At 31.8% G+C, this 26,832-nt stretch overlaps 1 long non-coding RNA gene and 1 pseudogene across 1 annotated transcript; both read right to left on the bottom strand.

The window, feature by feature from the left end:
* Positions 1-21,257: 21,257 nt before the first annotated feature.
* Positions 21,258-21,911, bottom strand: LOC124889805. The gene is made up of 3 exons (XR_007048706.1): positions 21,842-21,911; positions 21,624-21,725; positions 21,258-21,336 (listed from the first exon to the last, which is right to left on the bottom strand). It is a non-coding gene; the product is annotated as an uncharacterized LOC124889805 (long non-coding RNA).
* Positions 21,912-23,516: 1,605 nt separating this feature from the next.
* On the bottom strand, positions 23,517-26,211 carry LOC107849053 (annotated as a pseudogene).
* Between the last annotated feature and the right edge of the window lie 621 nt (positions 26,212-26,832).

Here is a 26,832-nt window from a genome sequence, read left to right as displayed (position 1 = left end):
GTGAAACCTAAAAAATTGGGTGTTATCCATTATATATGGTAGTAAAGTAATGTGAATCATTATATGTTTTAGGATTATTATTTATTGAGAAAAAATTTAAAATAAAATAAATACAAGTAACATATACTTGTTCATCAAAATTAGCGACTTAACGTTATTATATATATATTAACTGTACGTGCTTCACATGTGTAATTTTTTATTATTTAAAAATAAATAATTTTATCTATTTCGAAGATTTTTAACGAAGTGCAAAAAATTTAAATCACCTCTCAAAGATTTAAATATAATAATGTAAACATAACATATATTTTATTCTAAGCACGCGAGCGCGCGCACACACACATACATATATACTAGTTTAGATGTACGCGCTTTGCACGTGTACCTCACTTTAATGAGTTCAAACATTACACTAAATAGGATATCTGTTTAAATAATAAAAATGAATATAATAATTAAATTTAATATATTTTGAGTATGTAAAGATGGAAAATTTATTTATTAAACCTAACCTTTATCAAAAATATTTTTAAAAGTCGATCGAAATTCATCTATCATCTGTAAATTGCAACAAAATAATACAATGATAGAAACATCAAAATAATACAATTAAATCTAATCTTTACACATAAATTTTTCTCAAAGTCGTCCGACATTCATCTACCACCTGCAAACAATAACAAAATAATACGATAATAGAGATATCAAAATAATACAACTAAACCTAACCTTTACATAAAAAAATCTCAAAGACGATCAACATTTATCTATCACATGTAAACTGTAATGTCATTATCCAAAAATGAGGGTCATGATGACACTTGTCGCGGCGTACCTTGACAAGTAAGCCTATCACCTAAACTGATACGAAAAGAGAAAAAGATAGAAATATCCCAAGGCAAGGCTTCTAGAATGAAGTCGAACCATATAAGTAAACATAACAATGCGGAAAGAACATATCCAAAATATCAATTATGCCCAAAACTAGGTGTCAATAGTGTAAGAACTACTAATATAATCCCAAAAGTCAAATACATCGAAAAAATAATCACAAAGGAATAATAACTGTCTCTGAATACTAATAAAGACATATCTACTACAACAGAAAGATAGAGGTGAACTTCAGACGTATAAATGTCCAACCGCTATCTTAGAAGCTCCAACAATCGCCCGAGTCAATCAAGTTGAGGCACATTCGAGCTAGGACCTACACCGAAAGGGCGCAGTAGGCATGAGTACGATCTACTTGTACTTAATAGATATTATAGGTCGACCAAGCAAAGTAGTAAATAAAACATACAAAATATACACTAAGGGCACGTCACCTGCAATCAAAAAATATCCCACAACGGTAGCCCACACCGTTTGCACTAACAGTTCTAATATATCTCACATATATACAATAACACAACAAGATATAAAACATAAGTATACATTATATCACATATAAATAGAACAAGAGAGAACATGTAGATACAAGATCATCAAATACAAGTAAAGGAAGGTAAGACAAATACATAGATGACAAGTCAATAAAGCAATACAACACAATATAAACACAATAAATTAAGTGCAATGTATATGATAATGATGATGATGATGTACGAGGTCGTCCCATAACCTCCAGGATCATCGTATAATTCTCGTATACACCTACGGAGCTAAAACTTTCCGATGTAGGACCCATAGGGGGTTTGCCAACTCGTATACAATCCACATATCTCATATCTCCTTTCTGGCACATCCCTCGAAAAAGGTTTTATAAGGTGTTACAATATCTTTTAAAAAGTGTTGCAAGTGTTTCTCAGACGTTGTCATAGTGGTACCAATGTTTCATGAATGAGTATCATATGATGATGTAATGCTCACAATCAATCACAATGAGTATTTCCACAACTAATCACATGATAAATTTCCACAACCAACCACAATGATACATTTCCACAACCATATAAGCCAATATCCACTTATTATTTTCGTTTCATCAATGAATTTCCACATGTCTTAAAAGCCAATAAAATATGAATATAATCACAATACACCAATGGTACCACATTAAGCATTTTAACAACACAATACAATTATTCACATATATTCAAGGCTATCAATATCACATAGAACCTCACACGATCACATTCATCACATAATAACTCAATTTCGACAAGTACATCATATATAGGCCCCCACACGGGCACAACACATAAATAGCTATTTTTCATGATTAGTTTCCACCCTTAACATTCATTTTATATCACCATTTACTACTCAGCCCAGTCTGAAAGAGTTAAGCCATAACCTACCTCGAAAGTCGAAACTGATCCGCTACACTTGAATCCGCAATCGTACTTTTCACAAATAATCTTGAACTCCCCTAAAAACATCAAATATGAAATTTATACATTAAGACAAAACCAACGACATCTATATTGGCTACTTTTGGTTCGGGGTCAAAACGAATCCCCAAAATGGATTTTCAAAAAAGAAGGCAAAATCGGAACTTTACTTCAAAAACATATTTCCCATATATTTTAGGAACCTACAACTGAAAATTCAAGTTAAATCGAGTAAAAAATGGGGTTCAAATAGAAGAAAAATTATTTTTGAGCTTTACCGGGTAAAATCTTTGAAATCCGGATTACAATAAGAATCGGAGTTGTTTTAAGAGTTAAATTGATGAAAAACTAGTAATTATAAGATAAAAATATCATCCAAGTAAAAATAAGTGAAATCGGAGTTTAAAATCAAGCCCTAAGATTTTTGGGGTTTTGAGAAATTAATCAAGAAATTACTAAGAAAATGGTGAATTCTTACTTTTAATCCGTAACAAAACCAAGAAAAAGGTGAATTCTAGCTTCTCAAGCTCTCACAAACTTTACTTTTAAGCTCCCACACTATTTTAGGGTTTAACTCGCAAGAGCCAAGATGAAAATAAGCAAAATGGATCAAAAAGGATGAAAATATACTATTTATTGCAGATTTTCTGCAATAGCAGTTTTTTTGTTGGTTGATCGGACTTCGACGGGGTGCTCGAGATGCGTTTGGAGTCCTATACATGCAAAAAAACTATGCAACCATACTAAATTCGAAGCTTCGAATGCGATGGAGATATCAGATTTAAAAAAAACATCATTTTCACAAAGTTGATTCTCAAAATCTAAAATTATAATTTTTCAAACCAAGGGTCGACATGAGATTTAAAAGCCGTAAAATCAAACCAAATATGCTAACACCCTAAAATTGATATTCTGAATTTGCTGGCAAAGTCGGATTTTCCATTCGAGGTCGTTTCGATCAAATATGGGTCCCATACCCATATTTCTAATTTTTTAACTTTTCGATCAATAGGTCGAAATGAGATCGGGTGCACCAGGACCCGAACTGATGGTCTACCTAGACTTAAATTGATATTTCGGAGCTGCTGGCGCAATCCATTTGGCCATCCCTCGCATGGATCAAAAGATATCCACGTAAGTCCAAAATAAGGCTCTTGAAGCCATAAAAAACCACAATATTGCATAAATGATACGAAAATGCATCAAAAATCATGCCAATCACTCCTACACCCCAGAAATATCATAATGCAACTACAGGGAGGGGTAAAATAGTCAAATCACATAAATATTATATTTCATCAAATTTTTAGGTCGTTACATCATCCACCAATAAAAATCTAATTCGTTCTCAAACTAAGGCAAAGCAACACCTGAATCAATGAAGAATTGAGGATAAGAGCTATGCGTATCAGAATTAACCTCCCAAGTAGCCTCATCTATAGGTCGATGTCGCTACTAGACCTTAACCACAGGGATCACTCTAGAGCGCAACTGCCTAACATCCCTAGCCAAAAGGGAAACTGGTTCCTCAACAAAGGACATCTACTCATCTAACTGAACCGGCTCCCAATGAATAACATGAGACTTATTAGGAATATAGCAACGAAACCTAGAAATATGAAAAACTAGATGAACAACTGATAGATAAGGGGGCAAATCCAACTCATAAGCCACATCACCAACAGCCCAAAGAATTTCAAATGGACCAATATACCTAGGGCTAAACTTGCCTTTCTTCCCAAACCTCATCACACCCTTCATAGGTGAAACTCGAAGAAGAACACGATCACCAACACCAAATCTCAAGGCACGAAGTCTATGATCAACATAACATTTATGCATACTCTGAGTCGCTCTGAGTCTATCCTAAAAGACCCGGACTCTATCCAAAGACTTACGAAGCAAGTACGTACCTCGAAGTCTCACCTCTGAAACATCAAACCAACTTATCGGGGAGTGACAATGCCTATCATACAACACCTCAAAAAAGTCATATCAATACTGGAATGGTAGTTACTATTAATTACTATGTACAAACTCTGCTAAAGCCAAATGCTGCTCCCACTGGCCACTAAAATCCATCACTCATGTGCGGAGCATATCCTCCAAAACCTAGATAGTCCGCTTTGTCTGACCATCAATCTAGATGTTAAACGTTGTGCTAAAATCAACCCAAGTACCCAACTCATCCTGAAAGCCTTCCAAAAGTGAGATGTGAACACAAAAACTCAATCTGAAATAATAGACACGGACGCACTATGCAGACGCATAATCTCACAAATGAAGATATGGGCTAACCTCTCAGCATTGAGTAAGACCTGAACCAAAATAAAATGAGTTGACTTGGTCAATCGATCCACGATGACCCGAACACTATCAGAACAATGAGAAGTACGAGGCAACCCACGAAGTCCATAGTGGTTCGTTCCCACTTTCACTCGGGAACGAGTAACCTCTACAGCAAACCACCAGGTCTCATTTGCTCGGCCTTCACCTGTTGACAACATAGGCAATGAGACATAAAATCTGCTATATCTCGCCTCATACCACCCCACCAATAGGGCTGTCTCAAATCACGATACATCTTAGTCAACCTGAATGGATAGAATATCTAGAATAATGGGCCTTCTCTAAGATCAACCTAATCCAATCACCACTCTCGGCACACAAGCTCAGCCCTCAATCGTCAAAACTCCATCTGAATCAAGTGAGGCTTCCTTAGCCTCCCCACTCAACATCTTATCGTGAATCAACCCCAATCCAACATCGTCAAACCGTTGAGCTTGAATCTACTCCATCAAAGAAGATCTAGTATTCACAAATGCCAAAACATACCCCGGTGTCTAAATATCAAGCCTAACCATCTGGTTAGCTAAAAACTGAACCTCTAAGGCCAAAAGCCTCTCCTGGATAAAAAAAATGCACCAAGCTACCCATGCTAGTCGATTTTCGGCTCAAGGCATCTGCAACTACATTAGCCTTGCCCGGATAGAAAAAAATAGTTCAGTCATAATCCTTAAGTAACTCAAGCCAACAACATTGCCTCATATGAATATCTCGCTGGGTGAAGAAGTACTGAAGGCTACGATGTCCTGAGAAGATCTCACAACGGACTCCATACAAGTAGTACCTCCACAACTTCAAGAAAAACACAACTGCGTACAGCTCTAAATCATGGGTAGGATAATTCCTCTCATGAGGCTTCAACTGAAGAGATGCATACGTAATCACCTTGTCCTCTTGCATTAACACAGTATCTAATCCAACACCAGAAGCATCACAAAACACGATAAAGCTTACATCCTCCTTGGACAAATTCAATATAGGAGCTGAAGTCAACAAATCCTTTAGATTTTCAAAGCTTGCCTCACAGACATCAGACTTCTAGATGAAAATCTTTTTCTGAGTCAACTTAGTCAATTGAGCTGCAATGGATGAAAACCCCCTCAATAAAACACCGATAATAACCCACCAAGTCAATAAAACTATGAATCTCGATGGGCGAAATAGGTTTATCCCAATCATGAACCGTTACAACCTTAGCTGGATCAGTCATAATACCTTCCTTAGTCACCATATTATCCAAGAAAGAAACAGACTCTAACCAAAACTTGCACTTAGAGAACTTCATGTACAATTTCTCATCCCTCAATCTCTGAAGCACAATACGTAAATGCTCCTCATGCTCAACCTCACTCTTGGAATTCACCAAGATATTATTTATAAACACAATAACAAAAGACTTGAGCTATGGTCGAAATACCTGATTCATCAACTCCATGAACGAGGTAGGGGAATTGGTCAACCCAAAAGACATGACCAAGAATTCATAATGACTATATCGAGTCTGAAAAACTATTTTTGAAATATCTGAAGCTCTAATCCCCAACTGGTGATAACTGAACCGCAAATTAATCTTAAAAACACCGCAACACCCTGAAGTTGATTAAACAAATCATTGATGCGAGGAAGAAGATAATTATTCTTAACTGTCACCTATTTCAACTATTGATAATTAATTCACATTCGCATAGACCCATCATTTCTCTTAATAAACAAGACGAGCGCACCCCAAGGTAAAACACTAGGTCAAATAAATCCCTTATCCAATAACTCCTACAACTAATTCTTCAGTTCCTTCAGCTCTACTGGGGCTATCCTATAAGGAGGAATAGAAATGGGCTTGGTGTCCGACTCAATATCAATACTGAAATCAATATCTCAATTCGAAGGCATACTAGATAAGTCCATAGGAACACATCCATCAACTCACGGACGATACAGATAAAATCCAAGAGAAGGCGGCGAAACAATACTGGTGTCACGAATATGGGCCAAGTAAGATTACATCCCCTCTCAATTAATTTACGAGTCTGAAGATAAGATATAATCCTCTTAGGACCCGAATAAAGTGCACCCTTCCAAGCTATCCTTGTCACACCAGCCAAAGCTAAAGTCACAGTCTTAGCAAAATAATCTAAGACAACATGATAAGGAGCCAACCAATCCATACCCAAAATAATATCAAAATCGACCATATCTAATACAAACAAGCCTACCAATGTCTCACACTTGGCAAAAGCCACAACACAAGATCGATGCACCCAATCTACCACTAAAAAATCACCTATCGAGGTAGATATACGAATATGCATGGAAAGAGGCTCACTAACAGAATCAAAATCCAAAGAGAAATACACAGACACATAGGAGAAAATCAATCCAGGATTAAATAACACAGATGCAGGTCTAAAATAAATGGAACAGTACCTGAGATCATAACATTTGAAGCCTCCGCCTTAGATCTGACTGGTATAGCATAACACTGTCCACAACTACCAACTGGCTGAGTAGCCCCATGACCACCAACACGGGCTCTACCATCTCTACCTCTTGCACCTTTAGTAGAACCTCTACCTCTCACAGCTGAAATAAGAATATCTCTAAACACATGGCGAGAACAGTCCTTGGCTACATGAATAATCTCATCACACACATAGCAACCTCTATGACCAGTCTCAATAAGAGAAAGTACAACTGAGCCTGAACGGTCACCCTGAACTGCTGTACTAGAAAATACACCAGCTGAACTCTATAAAATCACCTGCACTAGCCTACCATGGTATCCACGAGAATCTCTAAAATCTCTACCTCAAAAGTTCTAACTTCTGAACTTATCAAAATACCGCGCCTTCTTGGCGCCTCCCTGAGATGCACTAAGAATATCCTTTGTCATCTTAGCATGATCCACTATACCCTAGAAAGAAACCCCAAACACAACCATCTGAGATGTAGCCAACTAAAGAGGAACATCCAAACCCTTTACGAACTTTCAAACCTTCTTAGACTCGATGGAAATGCTATCATAGAAATATCTAGACAGGGCATGGAAGCATGCTTTATACTCAGAAACTGTCATCGAGCCCTGCTCTAAATGATCAAACTCATCTCGCATATGATCTTTTCAAACATAAAGGCACAAATCTCTCTAGAAAGCCTCGACGAACTGATTCCAAGTCATATCAGAAGAATCGCGGGGTCTATAACTGACAAGCGACCTCCACCAATCTCTCTCTGCATCTCTCAATAGATAGTAGTATAAGCCACACCATTCGCGTAAAAAGAGTGAAACACAACTCAGAACACAAGATGTGAAATAATTCGTACGATAAGGAATAAAATGAGAAATGTTTCCTAAAGACATCCTATAATCTCTCGAAGATAGATACGAATGTCTATGCATCAATTCGTGAGACTCTATTAGACATCCCATTCTTACACTGTTGAGACCAATGAAACTTGGCTGTTGCGATACCAATTTGTCACGATCCAAAAACGAGGGTCATGATGGCACTTGTCGCGGCGTACCTTGATAAGTAAGCCTATCACCCAATTCAATACGAAAAGAGGAAAAGAAAGAAATATCCTAAGGTAAGGCTTCTAGAATGAAGCCGAACCTTTTAAGTAATTATAACAATGCAGAAAGAACTTATTCAAAATACCAATCATGCACAAAACTAGGTGTCAATAGTGTAAGAACTACTAATACAATTCAAGAGTAAATACATCAAAAAAATAACCACAAAGGAATAATAACTATCTCTATTGACAACCAATTTTGGCTCGCACTTTTTCCTTTAATTATTTTACCGATGCTCTTCGGCCCTAAATAATTTTTAAAAATTAAATAAAAAATAAGATTCATATTTTCTTTCTATTTCTTCGAATTTTAATAAAAGAGAAATCTATTATTCTATCATAATATAAATTTTTTAAATTAAATATAATTAAATATTTTAACAAATGAAATATATATATCTTTGGGTATTCGCATTCGCATCTTTTCTAATTTTAGGCGATATTGTGATCATATATATATTTTGTTCTTATTTTCACACATAGCTTATATCCTTATTTTACACACACATGTATATACGTATATTTTGTTAATATTTAATTGTAAAAAGATATTGAATGGACGCTCTAAGAATTATGTTTGTAATTTATATACGTTAAACTAAAATAATTTTTAGAATATCAGGAAACATCGATAAATTTAATTTCAGTAGAAAAGTATTCGGGCTAACAATAATTCAACATTCAATTTATTTATTTCATCCAAACCCAACTTTTTTTTTTTTTTTTTTATAATTTTCAAACAAGAGAACCGAAAACTAGCCCAAAATTCAGTACAATTTTCATGTCCATTTCACCTTTTCATCTAACCGACATCAATCAATCTAGCCCGTCAATTTATTTTTTTTAACCCAAAAATCTAAAATTTTTAACTTTATATATATATATATATATATACTCTATATATTTAATTATTTTTATTTATTTATTCATCTATTTATTTGTTTATTATTATTATTAAATTTAATCTGTTCGATTAAATGATCGGACGAATAAAAAAAATAATCAATTTTAATCCATTTTTATATTTAGCTCTCTCTATATATAAATATTTTTTTTTACCATTATTATTATTTATTTTTATCCGTCCGATCAAGAGATCGGACAAACCGAGATTGGTCAAATTTTCAAAATCGATTCATTAAATGCTTTTTCACCCGTCTCTTTCCTTCTGAACAAAAACAGTTCACGCGTGGTTTCCCCATTTTTCGAGAAACAGGCAGTCCCTATTCTCCTTTCCCAAATCAATACCAAAACCGAACATCGTTTCCTCTCTCTTCTCTCTCGTCTTCTCCATCTTACCAAAAACCATGAAAGCTATCAAAACCCTAATTGCTATAGCCTGCGGCCATGGCAGACGCAGCTGCCACACTTGCCAAAAAATCTCTCCTCTTTCTAAACGTCCAACCCATCGAATCCGTGAAAATCAGAAAGAACAGATCCCGATTCGGTGCAACAATTCAAAATCAATTTCAAATCCGAGTTTTTGAAGTCCGAAAATCATCAAAATGGATGTCTAAAAGGCTATGAAATTTGGTTTTCGAATGGGGATTTTCTCCATATGGAGTTTCACCCGTTGGAACTTTTCTCTTGTGTTTAAATTCGAACTTTCACATCCGGATTTCGTGTATAAATACTGGTGCGGAGGAGTGCAAAACTTAGCTGGGGGAGAGTTTGAAAAACAAGAAAAACAAATAGAGAAAGGAAAAGGGAGTAAGAAAAACAGAGCAAATTCGAGAGAAAAAGATTTTACTGGTGAGGAAAAATGCAAAAAAAAAAAAGGGGGCGAAAAGGGTTTAAAGATTAGGGAAAAGGGCCAAAAATTCGAGAGAAGAATAGTAGAAATTAGTGTAAAAGAAATAGAGAGAAAAAAAAAACGAAGAAAACCAAAAAAGGGGTAGAAATTCGTAAAATTCAAGTTACTGAATCGTTTGTCCCTTTCTTCTTTGTATTATTTCGAGTCCAACCTTCACGTCCCGAAGTTGAGTTTATGGTTACCAGGAAGTAGCTTGACGTTAAAAGCCCGAGTTTGCTGCCCCCAAAATGTAAGATTTTGTCTTTTCATTTCGCCTTCGTCTCTTTTTCTTTTTTTCTTTTTTTTTTCTTTGGATATATGGTTGGTAATTTTGATGGTTGTTTGTTGATTCGGAGATGGTTGGGTGTATGAATTACTGCCAAGTTAATATGGTTGTGGTTGAAAAGGGTCTTGTCTGTGTTCTGAGCCCGTATTGATGTTATCACTCGTTTTCTCTGTAAAGTCAAATACCAAGCATGGCCATTTTAATTTCAGTACTGTTTTGTGTCGAAGTATGCAAAAAATGCGTGAAACGCCTTCTATTTGCGTCGTCTTTTGAAATCATATAACTCGTCAAAGCTCTCGTTTTAATGCAAACGCATACAACAGTAGGAAATTGTGTCATCCTTCACTTTTTAGGATGTTACTACGAAGAAGGTTTGTGGAATTTGAAAACCAGAAAACGATTTATTTAGAAATGCTTTCCACAGTAGTTTTGGCTCATAAATGAACATATGTATATGTAGGATTCATTGGCACTAGGAAATTGGCAGAGTTAGGAGAGTCACTGATATACTGGTTGTTCTTGTTTGAGTTTTCCGCCGTGATGTTACTGTTATTTCGTTAAAACATTTGTCCATGTTACCCCTGGGTGGTTTTGTGGGTAGGTGATTTGTTTCGGCCGTAAATTTTTCTTAGTGTTGTTATTTGTTTGCCTCAAATCGAATTAATTCTTGTCTCAACGTCCCGAGGTTAGAGTTCTGAGGTAAAATTAAACAAGAAATTGTGGAGAAATGACTTTAGCTTGGCGATATCTGTTATGTGCCCTTTTGTGTGACGCTTATGTTTCTTCAGTTTTTCCACATGTATATATTCTTATACTTCTAGTCTAAAGATATTATTTGGAATGATGTGCATGTTGAATACCATCTGGTACTAAAGGCTTCTTCTTTCTTTTTAATTAGATCAAGCCAACATATTTAAGACAGTAAATACTTCCACTTAATAGTTTCCCTTCGATTTTCTTATTATTTCATTATATGCTTGTTTTCCCTGTGAGTGCTCGTTTCTATCTCCCTATGAGTAATGGTATTTATTAATTGTGAACGTTGGTCAAGCAATAAAGAGGTGTTTTTGTATCTATTTGTGAATAAGCCCACATACTCAGATTCCTAGCTTTGTTTACTTAAGACTAAATGTTTATCGGGGTATTTATTCATATGGTGTTGTCATATTATCTTTAACTACTTGAACGATCTTCTAATCTTTATCCTCTTTTTCTTTTTCATGTAAATTCCGGAGTTGGAGTTCCCCAACGGAACTCATCTTGACCTCACATCGGGTCAAACGCTAATAGGAGTGTAGAGCCTCAGATGTCTCGCAAATTAGGAGCCTAAATGGAGTCTAATACTTTTCATCGTCTTCAGATTTAATTCATATTTTAATCCGTATTGAGTTCTTTTATAATGAATAACTTTTGTTGTCTATCTTGTTGAGAATAGCTTTATTTGATTGTTGAATTGTGTTATTTATACATGTAGATTTTATCATGTAGCTTTAACTTCCTGATTTCCGCAAACAACACGTTGATTACTATTAGAAAATACGCTTTTTATTCGATTAACCTTTCGAAACTCATTGCAAACGTTTAAATAAAATGGGCATGGTAACCTTTATGTTTCTCTTAAAATATATAACAATAAAATAAAGTTTTCAAAACTAATAGGAAAACATTACAAAATTACAATTTTAGGAGTTCACCCACCAATTTAACTTCTCTTTTTTTTTTTTTGATAAATAATCCTAATTGTTTAGCGCCATATTTTACTTGAGTTTTCAAGATAGAAATGCAAGGTATATATATATTCATCTGTTACCGCGTACAAGGTATATTGTTTTATATTATAATAATTATTTTGTTACTATTATTGATCATTGTTATTACCAATATTAATTTTATTATTATTATTATTATCTTACTGAAACTATCGTCATTATTTTAATTTATTATTATCATTATTACAATTATTATTATTATCCTTATTATTTTTTACATAATTTCAATACATCCATAATTCAGCATCTATTTTTTTTATACTCTTGAAAGTACATTCCACAAATAAATTCCTATGTCATAAGATACTTTATTTACTTCATAAATAATTATAGTTAACCATTTAAACCTACATATTTCTTCGATTTTTCCTGTAGAATTATATGATTTTAAATTTTTCTAATATATATAAAATTATATTATCATCCTTTTCATACATAAAGTGCATGTATATTTTGCGATAATTGCATTACTTTCTTTGTACGTCGTAACGTCATGTTTGATATACCTTAAATTTTCATTTGAATAACAAATAATAATAAATATTTTTCTTATCATTCTTTTGAGCAAATAACAAAATAAGTTTTTTTAATATTTTCCTAAACTAAGCGTAAGGACTATCTTCGGATAGGCCCTGAGGGATGTCTAACACTTTCCCCTTGGGTAACCAAAATCCTTATTCAGAATCTCTAAATATTTTTGAAAGACCCAAAACAGAGTTTTCTATATAAAGAATGGTTTTTTTCTAATTTCCCTAAAAATTTAGGTGGCGACTCTAAAAAATAATTTTCAAATCCCAAGAGTCACGACATACCACCATAATTCTTGTGCTGTTTCGACCGGTTCGAAATAGGGCGTGACAGTCTCTGAATACTAATAAAGACATATCTACTATAAAATAATAGAGGTAAACTTCGGGCGCATGAATGTCCACCCGCTACCTTGGAAGTTCCAACAATCGCCCGAGTCAATCAAACTGAGGCGCATTCGAGCTAGGACCTGCACCGAAAGGGTGCAGTAGGCATGAGTGCGATCCACTTGTACTCAGTAGGTATTATAGGCCAACCAAACATGCTAACACCCTAAAATTGATATTCCGGATCTGCTGGCAAAGTTGGATTTTCCATCTGAGGTCGTTTCGATCAAATGTGGATCCCACACTCATATTTCTAATTTTTCAACTTTCTGACCAATAGGTCGAAATAAGCTCGAGTGCATCGGGATCCAAACTGAAGGTCTATTTAGCCTAAAATTGATATTCTGGAGCTGCTGGCGCATTCCGTTTGACCATCTCTTGCACGGATCTAAAGATATCCACATAAGTCCAAAATAAGGCTCTCGAAGCCATAAAAAACCACAATATTGCATAAATGATACCAAAATACATCAAAAATCATGACAATCACTCCCACACCCCAGAAATATCATAATGCAACTATGGGGAGGGGTAAAATACTCAAATCACACAAAATCACAAATATCACACATTTCATCAAATTTTTCGATCGTTACGTGCAACAAAATAATACGATAAAAGTGATATCAAAACAATACAATTAAACTTAAATTTTACGCACAAAAAATTTTCAAAGCCAATTGAGATTCATCTACGAACTGTAAACTACCACAAAATAACAAACTAATAGAAATATTACGATAATACAATTAAACCTAACCTTTACCTAAAAAAAATTTCAAAGCTGACTCACATTCATCTAGCATCTGTTAATTAAAATAAAATAATAAGATCATAAAGATATCAAAATAATATAATTATACCTAACCTTTACACGAGAAATTCTTCAAAGCCAGCCGACATTCATCTACGATCTATAAACTATAAAAAAATAATATAATAGTGATCACAAAGCTTCATTTTGATCCAACTAATTCTTGTCTGAGTCAAAATTTTGACCCTAAAGAATGATTTTGAATGAAAACAAAGAAGAAATACATATACATACATGTTGAATTCTATTATGCTAACAAAAACAGTGAAGAAGTTGAGGGTTAGAAAATTAAGTATTCACCAATCTAGACATGCAATCGAATTAAGTTAGATGAGCATCAATCATATTCTCCCAATAGACAAACGGGTTTGTTCTCTAGTTTAACGTACATCTATATATTTATAAAAGTATTTCCTTAACAGAGTCCTATTTTAGGAGTATTTTTCTAATTGAACAGCAGAAAAACAAATATTAATTAATTCTCCTACTAGATATTGTAGGAGTTCCATATATTTTAGAAAGTCTAGTAGAAAGAAAAGTATTAATTAATTATCCTACCTTATATTTTAGGAGTCTCATATATTTTAGGAAGTCTAGTTAATATAATAATAAATAATTAAATAATAAATTTGAAAAAATAGTGAAAAGCCAGTTTTATCTAAAGAATAGTCTTTTAATGAAGGGCAAAAAGTTCAAATCACTTTTCTAACGGTCTTCACACTTTTAATATATCATAGATATAGATATATATTACCACTCGAAGTTTCAAGTGCTTAATGGATCGCTATGTTTGCATTTGTTATGCAGTACCTCTTTTTCTTGCTGCTAGAGTCTAAGAGAGATGCGTCGATCTGAATCATATTAGTAGTACGATTATTTTTTTTCTATATTTAAAATCTTTATTTATTTTTAAAGTTAACTTTTAGAAAATATTTGATTACTTACTTAAAACTTTTAATATTTTGGTATTTCTTATATCTTTCTTACTCTAATGCTTTCATATTACTTCTAGATTTTTTAGATCTTCTTAAAATCAACTCTAGTTGATTTAGAATTTTTAAACTAAGGAAAAAGATATTAGTTGTGTTTTACTATAAATATTTAATTAATTTTCAACTCTTATAAATATTAGAAAAACAGTGAAAAGACAATTCTATCTAAAGCAGAGACTTTTAATGAAGGACAAAAAATTCAAATAATATTTCTAAGACCCTTTGCACTTTTAATATATTAAGAAATTCAAAAGGTTTTGGACTTCTAACTACATACTAATTGATTTAGAAGTCCAAAACCTTTTCTTTCAAGAAAGTTATTATCTAAATATGGTAGATTTTATTTTTTATTTCATAAATTGATAGATGACTTCTAATAAGGAAAGTTTTTACCATAAATATATTTGATTAACTTTCAACTCTTAAATACTAGAAAAAAATAGTAAAAAGATGATTTTATCTAAAGTAAAGACTTTTAGTGAAGAGTAAAAAGTTCAAACTACATTTTTAAGACGCTTCACATTTTGAATATATATATGAGATAAAATTCTAACTGATTTAGAAGTCCAAAACCTTTTCTTTCAAGAAAGAAATTATCTAAATATGATAGATTTTAATTTTTATTCCATAAATTAATAGAGACTTCTAATAAAGAAAGGTTTTACCATAACTATATTTGATTAATTTTCAACTCTTAAATATTATAAAAAAAATAGTGAAAAGATGATTTTGTCTAAAGTGAAGACTTTTAATGAAGGGTAAAAGTGCAAACAACATTTTTAAGGAACTTCACACTTTTAATATTATTATAGATATAGATATAGATTATAGATAATGCAAAAGAAAAAGAGGTAGACGTGTGTGTTTGGGTTGGGGAGAGGGGGGGGGGGGGGAGGAGGGAAGCAAATTAAGGTATTGTAAAGTATCTCAAAAAGTAAAGTAATATTAAACTAAATCAAGGATAATATGAAAAAGGAGACGAAGCAAATTAATACGAAATAATAAGTTAAAAACACATGTCAAAGGGTAAATTTATAAGAAGAAAAAAACTTTTAAAGTAATTGATAAGCATTAGTTGTAATCTAACTAAAGATGGCAAAATATTTGGATAAACATTAGTTGGAATCCAACTTAGTACTACCAAATCTTTGAATTCTCCCCTATTACACACACACACACACACACACACACACACACACATATATATATAAATACTAGTTATCCGTAGCCCGTGCTAAGCCCGGACCTAAACTCTAAATATAAAAATAATAATACTTTAATTAAAAAAAATTATTTGTATCATATTCTTTTACTGTATAATTAATAAAACCTAATGACACATCAAAATGAATTGTTCAAAAATTTTCATTATTACTAAATTTTTCAAAAATTTACAATAAAAAATTATAAAGAGTAATTTAATTGGCTTTTTTTATTCTTAGTTATATATTTTTGGTTTTGACATACTCCTTACAAAATTATTTTCCTCCATAAATAATAAGTAATCTTCATTACGTTACCTTAATTAAATAGTACCAATTTACTATAAGTTTTTGGTTATGTAAAAATTCAGTTGTCTTAATTTTTATTTTAAAAAAATTATTAAGACCATCATCATTAGATAAAACATATTCATTATAATTTAAGTATAAACGTTAAAAATAAAATATAATATAGATCAGAGAAAGTAAAGAGCTACATTCATAAAAATGTACTATTCATTCATCTCAATTTAAATGTCTTACTTCTTTTTGGGTATGTCTCCGAAAAAAGATTTTTTCTATATTTTGTAAGTTTTTCAATTTTAACATTCTACATGACAAGTTTAAGACTACAAGATTTAAAAACTACATGCTCCATTCATCTCATATTAGTTGTCCACATTATCAACAATAATAGCCCAAATTATTTGTCAAGTTTCAAAACAAAATAGAATTAACTGAATTTTTTTATTTTACTTTAACAATTGAAATTCTTTTTTAAGTGTATGCAAATTTATAATTTTTTTAAAATAATTTATAAAACTACTCTTCTTATTTATGATTATGTAAGGGCATGTGATGAAGAAAGTAGACAACTAATATGGGATAGAAGGAACATATTTTTAATTTAAAAGCACAAAATTCAGAAACTTTAATTAAGATGGAAGGAGTACAATATTAAAGACTCAAGATACATCAATAATAAATATTCATGCAAAAATATACTTAAAATAAAAAGATTTAAAAAAAAAAAGAAAAGAAAAAGAATTGAGTGTCAGATAAATTAAGGAAAAGATAAAAGAAAGAAATGATTGTAAAGGAAAAAATAAAATAAAAACAAATGAAAGAGCAACATGAACAAAAGAAAGAGCCATATGGAGCAACAAGAATGGATAAAAAGTTTTGTGAGGACTACCAAAACTTGGTATCCTCACTTATATATAGGTACTAGATAATGAAGGGCCCATTTTACGAGCCCAATATTATAGTTTTAAATATATTTATCTGTATTTACTTAGTTTATAAAAAAATTTAAATTAATATTTTAAATAAATATGATAGAAAATGATAATAACGATAACAATTTTAAAAAAGCTAATCTTTTTTATTTTTATAAAATCAAATAATAGACTTTAGCTTATTTAAATTGCCCTCATTAAAATTAAAATATAATATACTTCAATGCTTATTTTAACACTAGGTCAAACACATTTTCTTGAATTAAGTAACTAATTTTAATATTTTATTTAAAAAATATACAAGCGGATAAATTGAAATTATAAGTGTCAGTATATTGACATTTTTTACAAAATTTTACGAGTAATATTTTCTTAAAATATGGTCTTTTTACCTAATATATTATATAAATAAAAGTAAATAGTTTATTTATATTAAGGAGATAAGATATTCTTCTTATCCATATAAATATATCATACATTCATTTTCATAATGAAATAATATAATAATAATAAGAATACGTTATTGAAAGTTGAAAATTTTCTATAAAAAATATAGTGCAAATCAAACTAATATTGGTGGAGTTAAATTTTTTATTAAAGGGATTAAAAAATATATGTTATTTAATGTTAGTTTAAATTTATTTTACATGCGGGTTAATTTATCTATTATATAGTACCCTCTTCATTTTTTTTTTATTTGTTCTTTTGGGTTAGACACAAACCTTAATCTCTTGCTCCTATAATATTAAAATTAATTTTACTAATATACCCCTAATTAAATTTTATGCCTTTTTCCATATTAATAATGATTACATTTACTGAACAAGGGCATGATAAGCAGATTTTGTTCAAATTATTCTTGAAAGATTAAAAGAGCAAATATTAGAAATATAAGCACAACTTAAATAGAACAAATAAAAAAATGAATGAAGTATTATATATATATATATATATATATATATTATTTTTAAGATTTCAAATCTCAATTTTTATGAAAACTTACATATAAATATATTTATATAATATAGCAAAAGTTCTTTACACTGACTATTTAACGTACTTCAATTTTTTTTTAAAAAAATTATATTTTAAATATCTGTTTTGAAGTTATATCATATAAATAAATATTCTAAATTTTGTATGAAATGATAATTTTGTCCTTGTTCGTCCGCCAACTCACTCTTCTATAATATACTAGATAATGAAGGGCCCATTTTACGGGTCCAATATTACAGTTTTAAATGTATTTATCAATATTTTGTTATTTTATATAAAAAATTAAATTAATATTTTTAAATAAATATGATAGAAAATGATAATAGAAATAACACTTTAAAAGAGCAATTTTAATTTTTATAAAATCAAATAGTAGCTAGCTTACAACTTATTTAGATTGTCCTAATTAAAATTTAAATATAATATGCTTCAATGCTTATTTTAACATCGGCTTAAACACATTTTCTTGAATTAAGCAACTAATTTTAATATTTTTATTTTTAAATTTTATTTGAAAATTATACAAGAGGGTAAATTAAAATTATAAGTTTCAGTAAATTAACATTTTTAAAAAAATCTTACGTGCAATATTTTCTTATAATATGATAATTTTTACCTAATATACTAAATAAATAAAAGTAAATAGTGTGTTTATATTAAGGAGATAAGAGATTGTTCTTATCCATATAAATATATCAAATATTCATTTTCATAATAAAATAATATGAAATACTAAAGATACATTATAGATGGTTGAAAATTATCTATTAAAAAATAAAGCAAAAATCAAATTAATATAATATTGGTGGAGTTAAAATTTTTATTAAGGGTATTAAAAAATAGACGTTACTTAATGTTAGTTTAAAGTTATTTTACATGCGGGTTAATTTATCTGTCATATCGCACTCTCTTCATTCCTTTTTATTTACTCTCTTTGGGTTAGAAACACAATTTAGTCTCTTACTCCTATAAAATTAAAAGCAATTTCACTAATATACCCCTAATTAAATTTTATATCTCTTTCCAAATTAATGATGATTACATTTATTGAACAAGGGCAAAAAAAAAAAGATTCTGTTCAAACTATTCTTGAAGATAATGAACCAAATGTTTAGAAATATAAGCACAACTCAAATGGTGCAAATAAAAAGGAATGAACCTGGAGTATAATATATTTTATTTTGAAGATTACAAATCTCAATTTTATGAAACCTTACATATAAATATATTTATATATTATATTAAAAGTTCTTTACACTGATATTTATATTTATTTAAAATATTACTTTGTAAATAATGTGGTTAAATAAGTTGAAACTTGTAAGTAAAAATGTTGTTAGCCACATAAAGGATCCACTAAGAAAATATAAACAAATAACCTAGAAAAAAAAGTGGCTAATGGAGTTCTTAATTGATATGACTATTGACTAATGATTGTACCATTTAAATATGAAATGACAAATATACCCTTGATCGCTCTCCAACTCACTCTTCTATATAATAAAACTAGATAGGTATGCCTATGCTTTGCACGGGCCTAACGCGTAATTTTGCTATGAACGTAATATAATAATCAAGTTGCATATCAAGATAAAATATAAACTAATTATTGCATACCTTGAACTTTGACATGTATTAGTAAGCCGTGATTGCTTGCTTTGATGAATTTCAACCAATTTGACTATATCTGTAGGCAAATATGTAACTCTATAAACCTTGCTTGAACTTCCATAATCTTTTTTCCCCCGTCACTATAATTTTCTTTAAGACCTTATCTAATATGTGATTTTATATGAAGACTTCTACATGCATGTAATTACTTTTCTTTTATAGATGCTACCATTTAAGAACCACCTGTTACTTCCAACAGTTTGATAGCCTGCAATGTCAACAGCGACAACCTCTGCATTCTAAATTAGACTTCCACACCTTCTTCTAGATAACGGTACACTTTGCTAAGTTCCCCATTTCTTAGCAGAAGATTTAGTGTTCTTTTAAATGCATGAAAGCAAAGAGAAACATAAGTTGTTGTTTCTTACGAATGGGAATAAATCAATAAATTACACTTGAATTATTTTTAGTCTCATATTTGGGTTATGAACTACAAAACCTTAAGAATCTGTTTGGCTTCCTTTTCTGACATTCCAAAAAATAAAAACTTCCACAAATAAGCATTGTATTGATTGTTTAAGTGACCTGCAAGAAAACCAAAGTACTTTTAAGCATCATATTTGATCCTACATCTAAATACTTAGCTTTACTTAATTCTAAACTAACCAATGTAATACAGTTGGTGATATTTCACTGAAAATGCTCAAATGCTTGAACTTACATTCTGATTGTCTCCATGAAAGATATGCTTGAAGAACCTCCATTCATGAACAACAAATAATTCTTGAGCGAGCGGAGGTAGATTCACACACGTTGTATAACCCAACTCATTAGTACCGAACTCAGCACCAACCGAGTTCTCAACTTCAGAACCTGAATTCGTTGAAAAGGATTGGAACCCCATCCGTTAGAGATTTGAAGTCCTGAAGATGAGAATGATAATAGCTGTAGTTGTACATATTAGTTAACAAAGGAAATTCATGTTTCTAGCTAATTCGCGGATATTGTTCACATACCTTGGGATATGTCTGTACAACTTGGGGCAATCTTGATGAGAATAAAAGAAGATGACTAACAAGTTATTGGGGATGGATACGTCAACCTCCATTTGTGCAACCAATTTCTCTGAAACGTGTTGTCAATTGACAAGTGCCTAAAATCATTTTGGGCATATGCAAGAATATAGATATCTGTTGGTTCTTGCATAAAAAGCCACTCATCAATTTCTAGATCCTCATCTCAAAGTCTTCCCGCTTTATTCCAAGTGCCAATGGTGACTCTGTAGAAAAATCAAGCCACATATAAATCTCTAAACTCTTCCAACTGGACTTTAGGTTCGAAAACAACAATCCACCATGTAATTGATTGTAAGGAAAAACCTCACTTCTTTCGTGTTAATATATTGAACTCTCAAAGTTTCTAATTTCCCCCTCATGTGTCTCGGGATATACTCAGCTGAAGATTTCCCTGAACAATTAAAGTTCAACTGTTCAATATCATAATAGGAATACTAAATTAGTACAAGTCCTTTATGATCTGGAAGATTCAAATATTGAAAATATCATGCATAGCAACATAAGGCGCTCCAGTAAGTTAGATTCTTGCTAGACATATTTGAACCAAAATCCACATATGCATATGATAAGGTCAATTTCTGTATAGTTTACTTGATGAGTCAAGCTCAACTATAACCAAAAATAGAAATAAAATATAAGAAAAGGGGTTGGTGTATTCATTGGAATTTTCATTAGTACCTACGTGTAGTTTGAGTGGGGCATTCATTAAGTTTCCCCAGTTTTCCATGTCTATGATCTTCAACCATTCTTTCATCTTTAAGTCGCCATTTGTTGGGAGTGCTGAATAAAATGCCATTTAAGGATTTTTGTCATAATTGGATACAATGACTCAGTATGCTAATAGCAGATTTCTTATAGAAAATGACCACTTGATGGATGAAACATAAGAAACATACCAGGCACCTTACAACGATGACATACATAACCTGGTGGTGATGTTTTTCGTTCCAACCCGCCACCCCAACCTAGAAGAGTAGCATCCAGTTTGAGCATAATAATAAAATAAAATAGCCAACAAACTCAATCACAGTCAGAAATTCATCTAACCAGTCGCAACCTGAAAATGTAATACATACATAAAAGCATCCTGACAGTTATCCGACCAACATGGCAAGTCAGAGAAACTTAACCACAAGATCTAAAAAGTTTCAAATTACAATTAACTTTGTGAGTTTTTTGTTATTAAATTCTACAAAAGAATGAAATGAAGGTGCATGGGATACTTGAACAGTAAGGATTCATAAAATCCGCAGCAACTTGCTCGGATCGAGGCACAATGGTTGTAATGAAATGAAGGCATGGAAGACTATTATGTTAAGTTAGCAAACACAGAATGAAACAATATCCTCCAACCCGACACGGAGAGGAATATTCATAGTAGATTAACAGGACAAGTGAGAATGAATTACCAAAAGCCTCGCCCGCCACGTCTACCCATCATTCTTCCACCTGGACCTCGTCCATAACCTCTACCAGCACCAAAGCTATCAGAGGGTTGACTGCATTAACTTAAAGATCATCAGAATCATTTTCAAACCAATATCATCGGATATTAGAAAACAGTAACTATTGATACAATAATCAAACTCGAGTGTGAATGAAAATTAAAAAGAAGAAAAAAGAAGCTTTCCCACCTCTTCCAATCTAAGAATGGGGTGTCAATTAAAACTTTGATCTTACATGAAATCAAATATTACTTCATAGTGAAGTGTAAATAGAGTTTTTTAGTTATACGCACATAAGACTACCCATAAAGCAAATGTTATAGATGTATACTTTGCAAACTTTTATTGTTAAAACCTAATTACTCAATTGATAAATTTAAATCTATTTTAAATATCAGATACTATTGTTTTTTCAAAATACAAAGAAATTAAATTCAATTTTGGACACCTAAATTGGGAAGAAGCCAAGAAGGGAGTAAATAATACTAATATTTTGGAATCATATATTGAACCCAAAATGGATAGAAATCAGGAAAAAAATACTAATAAGAGCAGCACGAAGCAAGCAAAAAAGATCTCCATGTGAAAGTTAGTCCTCTATATTTTCACGTCTTTTCCTTTTGAAAAGGAAAATTTAGTAACTATCAAAGTCCAAGTAACAACATTTCTCTCGGGCATTCTATCAAACACTTTGTTAGGTAACCTCAAATCAATAAACTCTCTAGTAAACAAATCAATGAATGCACACCCCAACCCAAATATCCGACTCAAAGTACCCAATTTTAATCATGAATCCAAATATCCCCAACCTGATCCATCGCAATTCTGTGCCACAACACACTACATATTATGAATGTGCTGAGAAGCTACTAATAACTATGTTGGGCTCATAATTCACTTTTTGACCCGATTTGTACCTCCAGAAAATCATTTTTTTGCTCAAATTTTCTATCGATTATCTAACAACAAACCAATACCCAGCTAGATATAAAAGAAATCCACTATTCAAAAAATTATTTTTTAGCTCAAATTCATTATCAATTATCTAACAATAAAAAAATACCTAGATAAAAATCAATCAAATTATGAACGTAGAAGTCATAAGGGAACACCAATTTAAACCTCCTTAGAAAGCATGGAATCCATAAGGAATTCTTTTTGGCTATTCAACAACTGCCACAGGCTCCACGGACATTGTTTTTGCATCAATTACATTCACAACTGACTTTTTGCATAAATTTATAAGAGAATGGTTCGGTTAAGGTGATTTCAGTTTTAAATTTCAGTTATAAACTTTTCATTTCCATATGAGCCTAAGAACAAAGATAGAAACATAATTGATAGATGAAGGTACACCATGTGCAAGGGAAACAAGGACATGCTCCTACTTTCAATTTTGTCTAAATAAAGTCAAAAGAAAACTATAACTAAATAGTGAAGGCTCTCTCCTGTACGCATTTTTCTAACTATGCTCATATCAATGTGAACAAGAAATAGACAATTGAGCATCATATGACCTTAAAAGCATGTAGATTCAGTATATTATGGTTGCAAACTTTCTCTCTCCACACACAATTCTAAGAAGTAGAATACGTTATGCTCTTTACATTATGCGGGTGCAACTGTTAGACACAACAAACTTCTTAGCCGACTCTTTGCCACCATCACTTTAAATAGTAGAACAGAAGAAATTTTCCTTATTTCCTAACATTTGGAAGACCACCAATGCAGAATGGTCTTATTGATGCTCATGATAATGCAAATAAGGGAGTGAAAGACAAGGTACCTAGTGTTCTCATTATCCACAAAGAATATCAAGTAGCCATCGTCTTCTTCACATTCTATACCAGGCTGACTAGGAACAAATACAGCCTCCAAACTAAAGCTTCTAGGTCCAAGATCAAATATGCCTCGAATATTTTCTCCAACTTCAAGCTGTGATTTTCCAGTCTTTGGTTCAGCCTGCAAATCAAATTTGATGATTCAGTTACCTTAGCAATGTTGTTCAAAGTAGTTCCATATACATAATGCTGCTTTCTAAATTTCAACAGAGTTACTATTATTATACCAACATGAGAGAAAGGCCTACTGATAAAACTTTAGGGAAACCAGAACAAACAATCAAAACCAAAGAGGAACATAAAGCTAATACATACGAAAAACACATCTTAAAAATCATGAACATAATTACAAAAGAATAGACAGATGATAAATGAAGGTGTTTATCACCAAGCATTTTATGTGATCGATACTTATGCTACGTTGATTAAATTGCCTGATAATTTTAGTATAGGAGACTGACCTGCCAGTGTAGTTCTCATTGATCCTTGGAAAATCAATAACACTCGGATAATTACTTCTGTGAAGCTGCATCGCTCTTCATGTTAAATCTCATTTCATATCTGTAAAAACAAAACCATGAGCAAGAACTGAGACAAATATAACCAAGGTCAATTTAAACAATCTTAGTCAGAGTCTCCTAACAGCTCATTGCAGAAATTCTCAAGTTTTTCTTTAATGGCTCTATTGACCAAGTCTAGGTCTAGATTAATAAGGTGGCAGGTGATCAACATGACTTCTTCTCCCTCCTTCCAATCATTGGTTGGGAAAATAATCTAAATGATAAAAGCTATCAGAATTAAAAAAAAAGAAAATTGAAAGGGGATTAGGCAGGACATGGCGCACATTCAGGTTATCGAAGACATAACCTTAGATAGGGGGATGTGGAGGACGCTTATTAGAGTAGAAGGTAGTTGGGGAGGAGTATTATCGTGCAACATAGTATGTTAGTTTACGATTTAGCTGTAGATATTCATTATTGTTGTTTATTGTGTTTCAATTATCGCAATAGTAAAAAAGCTTAATCAAGAAACATGTTTTATGTGCATATCTTACAGATTTATGATCAAGAAATAGCTATATTTATGCATGAATCTCACCTGAAATTGCACCATGATGAATGTAGAAAAGTGGATGAAAAGTTGAAAGAACTCATCCAAAAAGATAGTTGAAATTTTAAAACAGGAGGTTAGTCAGCTCATTCACAGTAAATTGGACAATGTTCAAAAAGAGGTTAAAACACGTGGATGGCTCCGATTAAAGAGAATGAAGGGTTAGGATACCATAAGGAAACAACTATGAATACAATCATACATCAAAATTCCAGTGTGAGAGCATGTGAAAAATTGGTAATTCCTTAACCCCCTCTCGTGTTCTTCTTGCTCTTACTTATCTTCTCTCTCAACACATACTATCAAATTCTTTACTAATTACCAATTTATCAAATTGCTATTTTCCTAAATGAATGAGCTAATTAGTTTGAGCTATAGATCATATTGAAAGCTGCATTCTCATTCTCATTTCAAGTATCTTAGTGATGACCTGATTACTGGGAGTTGACGCTGTACCATTTTGATTTAAATCAACATTCCTGGTTACTGTTAGTTGTTATATTCCATTCAATTACTGACTTGACCTTTTGTGTTTCTACGAACTTGAATCAAATTATTGTTGGATTGGGAGTAAATTATTATCGAATTGAGTGGTCAACTTGTTAATTACATAGCAAATTCACTACACTTGATTTGAGATTAAAATACTAAAACTGTTTGAAGCATATTGAAGATCAAAATTCATGACACATACTATATAAAAGTCTTTGTATTATGAAATAACATAATAAACTTGTAATAAAGAATCCATTTTTATACCTGGATAATCGGGAACTGCAAAACCTCTCGCTTTGTATACACATAATGCACTCCATAGAACAACCCAATCTCCAAACCCCAAAACCCTAATTTCCCTATCACCAACCTCATTGGCTTTAATTGATCAAAAGAATTACAGCTCCAACACAGACTAATCACAAACAACGACGTTGATACCACAGACACCGCCGCAAATAACACGAAACTGAACCACGCCCTTGAACTAATAACTAGAAATTTTTTATTGTTTAATTAGGAAAAAGAATCTTACATTGTAGCCATAACAGAGGAAAACACCAACATGAGGAAGAATGATAGCAAGGATGACTTCAACAAATGTTGATTCTTCTAGATATATGGAGAAAAGTGAAATAGTATACCGATTGTTTGTGTGGACTGAGTATGAGAAATATGAATTATTCTAGAGCTAGGGATGTGGGATATTTGCTAGTGTCCTTGGTCGTCCCTTCTTCACATTTCTATATAGTAGAAATAAAAATAATATAAATATATAATATATTGATAAAAATATCTTTGGGGAGTAAAAGTTTGTATTTAGCAATATGTTAAATTTCTAAACCAATCACTTTCTATGTTTTAAAATATTAGTCAAACAAAGTATTAATACACATTATGGAACCAATTGACGGTAGCTTTTGAAAGCACTTTTTGGGGGAAAAAATTGCCAAATTTGTTTAGTTTTTGGAAGACTAGTTTCCAGATTCTAAAATC

Source organism: Capsicum annuum, chromosome 12, assembly GCF_002878395.1.
Source record: "Capsicum annuum cultivar UCD-10X-F1 chromosome 12, UCD10Xv1.1, whole genome shotgun sequence".
In the NCBI taxonomy this organism is placed as follows: Eukaryota; Viridiplantae; Streptophyta; class Magnoliopsida; order Solanales; family Solanaceae; genus Capsicum; species Capsicum annuum.
The sequence above is the reverse complement of the archived record's forward strand: the minus strand, read 5'-3'. Positions and strand labels throughout refer to the sequence as shown.